At 33.2% G+C, this 6,304-nt stretch overlaps 1 long non-coding RNA gene across 1 annotated transcript; it reads right to left on the reverse strand.

Moving 5' to 3' along the window:
* Window positions 1-4,030: 4,030 nt before the first annotated feature.
* Window positions 4,031-5,329, reverse strand: LOC131043328 (uncharacterized). The gene is made up of 2 exons (XR_009105516.2): window positions 4,516-5,329; window positions 4,031-4,415 (listed from the first exon to the last, which is right to left on the reverse strand). It is a non-coding gene; the product is annotated as an uncharacterized LOC131043328 (long non-coding RNA).
* Window positions 5,330-6,304: the final 975 nt, after the last annotated feature.

A 6,304-nucleotide genomic window follows, 5' to 3' on the forward strand; every position in this document is an offset into this window, starting at 1 on the left:
CAAACCACTTGGTACTCTTATGCCGTAAAGTTTGAACTAACATTAGATGGTCTTGTGGTATTTCTTAGTGTATTTAAATGTTGATAGATTGGTATAAATAAAATGTATGCAATTATCATTATTATAATCATCCCCACTAAAAAAAATCGTTATCTAAAAGGAAATTAGAACTATAGTCTCAAATATGACAAGAATGTAATTTCACATTAGTTAGATGTTTAGATTTTGATTGTGCTAATGAATTGAAAGAAAAGAAATCTATAGTTTTAGTTTTTCAAATGAATCTAATGTCAACACTTATTTCTTAGAAATAAAAGTGGCATTTGAAGAAATTAGAATTCACATAAATTGCTATAGCAATAATATCAGACAAATAGTTTTTCAATTGATTGCGTGATTTGATCATTTGATTGGAGATTAGAGACAAGGAATGAGTTACATTCTACCTCTCTGTTTAGAGGTATTAGACATTTCAAAATATTGCTAGCACCTTGCCATGCATACTTCATGCAAATAACAAACTCTAATAACAGTCCTCCAAATTCTATATTTAGAAATCCTATTTTTATCTCTATGCAATACTACACAAGATTGTAGTTCTTCTCATGCAATGTGGGAGGAATTACAAATTATTCCAACTTTCTCCCCTTTAATTTTGTCCACTACTTGTTTCATCTTGTAAAATTCTATATGTGATCTTCATATTTTCTCTGAACAATAATGCATTATATTTGACTTATTTTATTTCTGTTTTTTACTTTTGTGGGCTTCTCTCCTATTGTGGTGTATTGTGTAGTGATCTTAGTTTGCACTACACTTTGCTTGGCTTCTGAATCATTTAAGCCTTTTTTTAATTCTTGGAACTAATTTCCTCACACGAGTTCGCATCTATGTCAAGTAGAATAATTTTTGCAAAGTATGATCTCTTTGATGCAATTCATCTTTTCTTATTTACGATCTTCCTGTGACTTCATCTTGAACAAAAAAAGGTCTTCTAATCTCATTGACCTTCCTACTTATTGGTTAGATCTCCTCTTTGTTTGGAATTTTTTTAAACAAATGTCAATGACTACAACTTTTCTTTAAAAATGAGGCTATTGAAAAATATAGATTCCTCCTCTAACTAAACTACAAATTTCACTTTGACTTTAATCTCCTCCTTTGAGGGTTGGCTTCACTAGAAACTTTTTCTTTTATTTGAATTGCAACCTCCTCTTTTCAAACATGCATTCCAATCTACAATCTAACTTGACAACACTTTCTACATGAAGAAACCTTTCACATTTAATTGGGTGATATCTCAAACATTTGGCCTTTTTTTAACTTTGTAGCTTCTAAAAAGCATGGAACTACCTCTTTTTTGGTCTATGATTCTATGTGGCTCCTCTCATTCTTGAAAATTTCAACAAATGTATGTATAGAGAGGTAGAATAAAGTTCATTCCTTGTCTTTGATCTCTGATTAGGCGATCAAATCATATAATTGATTGAATCAATAGAAAAAATACTAGAGCCTTATCATACATAAAAAATGCAGACAACAAACTCTAAGAATAGCCATGCAAATTCTATATTTAGAATTCCTATTTTTATCTTCATGCAAGACTGCACAAAACTACAATTTTTCTCATACAAAGTGGAAGCAACATTCAGTACTAGCTCTAAACTCTTCTGAGTTAAAGCACTCCTAATTTTACTTTTAATTATAATTATTCAAGTATTGTCTTTTCCATTTTTATTGGAACAGCTAAATTGCTTTACTTCCCTTCAAATATGAATGTAAGTCTACCTTTTCAAACAGAAAACATTACCATTTTGTTCTACATTTTCAATCCTGGGCTGACAAGAACTAAGAACAATCCCATGTAAGAGAGCAGTAAAATTTAAGTAGGCAGACTAAATGAGATTCCTGATGCAAACACAGTAATGGTGTCACTCAAACAATGAGTTCCTAGTTCTTAAAACATCCAATTCTAAACAGTAGATTGAAAGAAAGCAAAGTAGTGACTATTCCTGATCATAGAGCATATTGCTTTTGACATATATATTGTACCTCAAAACTCATATAAGATCAGCAGGTCCATCTGCCATGTTTTAATTAAGATGACTTTATGTCACTAAATAATGCACGAATACATTCTCAGATAGTAAAAAGATGGTTTCTCTAAACTGCTGTAATTTTACAGACACATTGACCTAGGTCTTCTCTATCCATCATTATACTTTGTTTGTTTTGTTTTCGGCAAAAGTGTTGCCATGATATATACTGAAATCCATCATTATACTTTTGTTTTTTTTTAATCTCGAAGCGGAGACCAATATATCTACTCAAATTTTAATATTCTGTTCTGGTAAGATCTGGATTCTATGACATAATCTAGTTATCTTTGGACACTATATATTAAGGATAAAATTTAAATTAAAGTTGACTATATTGAGGCACACAATATTAAAACTGTTTCGCTTATTTTATTGTTTTCAGTACTGTTCATTCAGCATGCTTTGCTGAGTAAGATTTGTAATTCTCTCAAAATTTCTTTGCTTGGCTCAGCCATGTCTGCCTTAAATAAAACGTGAGATTTGACGTTGCAATCGTACTCTGATTTCCCGCTGTTTGCGTTGTGTAATTAACATCTCAAATGTGTGGAGACGATAAAATGTGGGATTCAAAGGACAAGGTTTGGTGTACACAGTGACCCCATGGAAGACATGGTTAGATGTGATGACGCATTAATCATTTGTCAAATAGTGGCAATGTGATCCTACTGTTTTTCTACCAACTGTTCGCCATCATCTACAAGAAATGTCTGAAATTATGCATTTAAATGGTTCAGTGTACGTTCTTCAAGTGTGACTATCAGCAAGTTGTAACTTTCCTAAATTAGTATGAGGTAATAATCAAATGGCCTATATACGAATGCAGAATGGCAATTGATATTTTTTAAAAACAGTTGTTTTCACAAATATTATTCACCTGCAGTTCATTTGAGCAATGTCTATTTAGACATCAGGATGTATATTTGTTCATATTTATTAATTAAGTGAAAAAAACAATATGTTGTATTCTGATTTTCAATTAATTAATAGATATAGTTGAATATTATTCTGATGTCTGGATAGGACAATATGACTCTGATAGCATTCAATCATTATGATGAGGATCATTGAATATGATCTAAAATGTTGATGCAAAACTATTACGCAATCTAATTCAGAAACTGCTCTTCCGCATCTAATAGATTGTGAAAACTTGACATCTTCATATGACTCTACCAAATTGTTTTTGAAAAAAATATAATTTACAAATGTTTCTGGTGAAATAAGAGTTTCAAATGCGCAGATGGAAAGAATAGATGTAAAGCAGACCAATTGGCATTCTAATCTAAAGTTCTACTATTTGATCTATCAATATGGGAATACTACGCTAAAATCTGCAGGTGTTATTGACTTGTGACAGTTTGTCTATCAAATCAATTCCCAAAAATGTCGCTGTTAGTCTAAAACCTCCCATCTTACACAACTTGGAGAAATTGAAGGTCTAAAAAAATATTCTATTACTTGTCAATTCTATTTCTGCTAGAATCTAAATCACTGACTCACCAAGCTGTTTAAGCTTTTCGCTTATAAAACTAAAGGCTGCAAATAAACTCTAGTGCAACTGAAAAGCTTGGGCTGGGTTATTAAAAAACCACACTGAACATAACATAAGCTACATGAGATGAAAGTTAATACCAAATGGTCTGTAATGCTTGAAACACGTGCTTAGGATACACTAATGATATTGGCAACACTATTAAGCACATCAGATGTGGATGGTTCTTTTCATTTTTTTTTTTGGCTCCTTCTCTTAAATTTTCTGTGATGGCATATTGGGCTTCCACTGCATTGTAAAGAGTTCATCTTATGATAACAATATTAGGAACATCACACCATTAATAAACCAAATGCAGATTGTTATTTCTTCCAAAGGTTTTAAATTATATGATAATTTACTGAGACTCAATCATATCAATCCATATTCAAACCTAAAATTAGCAAAGCAACAATCTGATAAATGATTTTTTTCTAAATATTACAGACGAGACATTATGTGAGTGATGCATTCACTACAACAATGCTAAATATAGTAGCTCAAACCTACATAAATCAAAGTAGATGACAATGAACTACCTTGCCCAAGTGATAAATTCCACAGAATCCGCCATGATAAACTTTGGTGGGTCCAATCTAGAGCAATGTGCAACCTTGAATGCATCTCTTACATCAAAATCTCTAATAAAACTACTTCTAAACTAACTGTCGGACCATCGGCACTTGATTCCCCGCTCTGCAACCTCTCTCAGGGAGATTACAAAGCTAATTTGAAAGTGTTGAAGGCGTTGTAGAAAAACGAAAACATAACTGAGAAAGCCAAATCTGAAGCACACCATAACACAAAACAAGCTTACAAGTCTATCTAAGCATAGATCCACAAAGGACTCTATGCACAACTAATCAAATATCCCTAAGCACTCACCATAATCTAGGGTTTCAAACGTCAAGGAATTCTTATTTCCTAAGCACAAAGATTTTTCAAAACCTCAAGTTGGGAACAGCCCATTGGCCTGCAAGCAATAATCCATAATACTCAGAGAAGACTGTTTCGTATAAACCCCCGAGATCATTGTGTTTGGCACGCCTGCAATGAATGTGGCAAAAGAAATGAGTAGCGCTAGAGCAAGGGGGCGCATGATAATAACCCTCACATGGAAACTTATGATGACCCAGCTCAAACATAGGATTTCTCTCCACGATCCTGCAATGGGTTTTGGCTTGGCCTGCTGCTTCATCAGTTCTTCCTCCAAATTGAATTGTTCTTTTTCTTCGCCCTCTGAGCTCTGGATTAATTAGAAAAAATATCTATCTCATCTCATCATCAGATCCATCTGTGCTCGAACATTGTGCAAACCCATAATATAAGGAAATCTTGCATCTTTCGCTCTTGCCTCGGGATGAGATTGTTTGAGTCCTTAGTGAAAAGGATTGAGGGATACAGCAAATTGAAAGAAGGGTTTTGTCTGAGAAACCGACAAGGTTGGTTGCTTCGCTGGCAAGCGTGGAGAGGTGATGTTAAGAGGTGATGTTACCGGTTTTACCGGGCTGGCAGATCAGGAAAAAGAGGAGTCTGAACGCATCTATCTGCACAATTCCCCCGACCGACCCGGAATGGGAGTCTCCGCCTTTTACGCTGTTGGGCACTTCCCGGTAATCTCTTTTGATTTGACATCAAACACTATAAATAATATCAACATATGCAAAATGGAGATGTCAAGAAGTCTGGTCAAAAACCTTGAAACTGTTGTTAAAGCTCGAAATCTGAAACATGTGGTCAGACTGGGCAAAATTTAGACACTTACAAGGGTAGACTAACTTTTATGAAATGGGTGAATATTGTACATTTATCTTTTTTAATGATTTTTTTCCGTTTACAGTGATTAGATATTTTTTGGGGGAGGATTTTATATCATTCACAAAGTTGTGTAGTTATTTGATATGGGATTGCAAGCTTTTAGGTTGAAATCTTTTCGACTAAGAGGATGCAGAAGAGAAAACCAAAGGAGAGATGTGTAATGCCCGCCAAAATACCCCAGAGAAAATAACTAATCTAACTAGCAAATAGAGATAAAAAAAATTTAAACATTTATTGTGCAACATAGCAACTCAATACTCAATACAAATATCCATTCATCTGACATATACACATCTAATCCATTAACATAACAAATGAACAAGGTGCGCAAGCAAAAATAGACACAACATCTCATGATAAACATTCCCTGAGATATCTCAACGTCATTACTTAAGCAACACAACATTCATCATCACATATACTTAGCATATTCAATTCTACTCAAGCAGTATTTCTAATCTTTTACTTAATCATCATGAATGCAATCTATCTCATTTCACTACCCATCTATCCTTAAGTTTATTTTAAGAGCACCAATACTAAATGTTCCTAATCCCAATTACTTAATCATTATCTAACATCACTATGCCATTTCCAATATTTCCTACCACGATCATAACCTCTTTTAAAATACAATAATCATACACATATTACTAAAAGCATAACAAAAGATCCAATCTCATTACTTCATAAATGAACCAATATACAAGATACAACATGATACATCTATATATTCTCTTACAAGAGTCATAACTTCATCCTAATATATCAATTATCATTATATATGCATTTCCATTTACATCAAGGAGCATATCCCTCAATCTATAAATACAAGATCTCATGAAATACAAATACA

Source organism: Cryptomeria japonica, chromosome 2 (assembly GCF_030272615.1).
Source record: "Cryptomeria japonica chromosome 2, Sugi_1.0, whole genome shotgun sequence".
NCBI classification, from domain to species: Eukaryota; Viridiplantae; Streptophyta; class Pinopsida; order Cupressales; family Cupressaceae; genus Cryptomeria; species Cryptomeria japonica.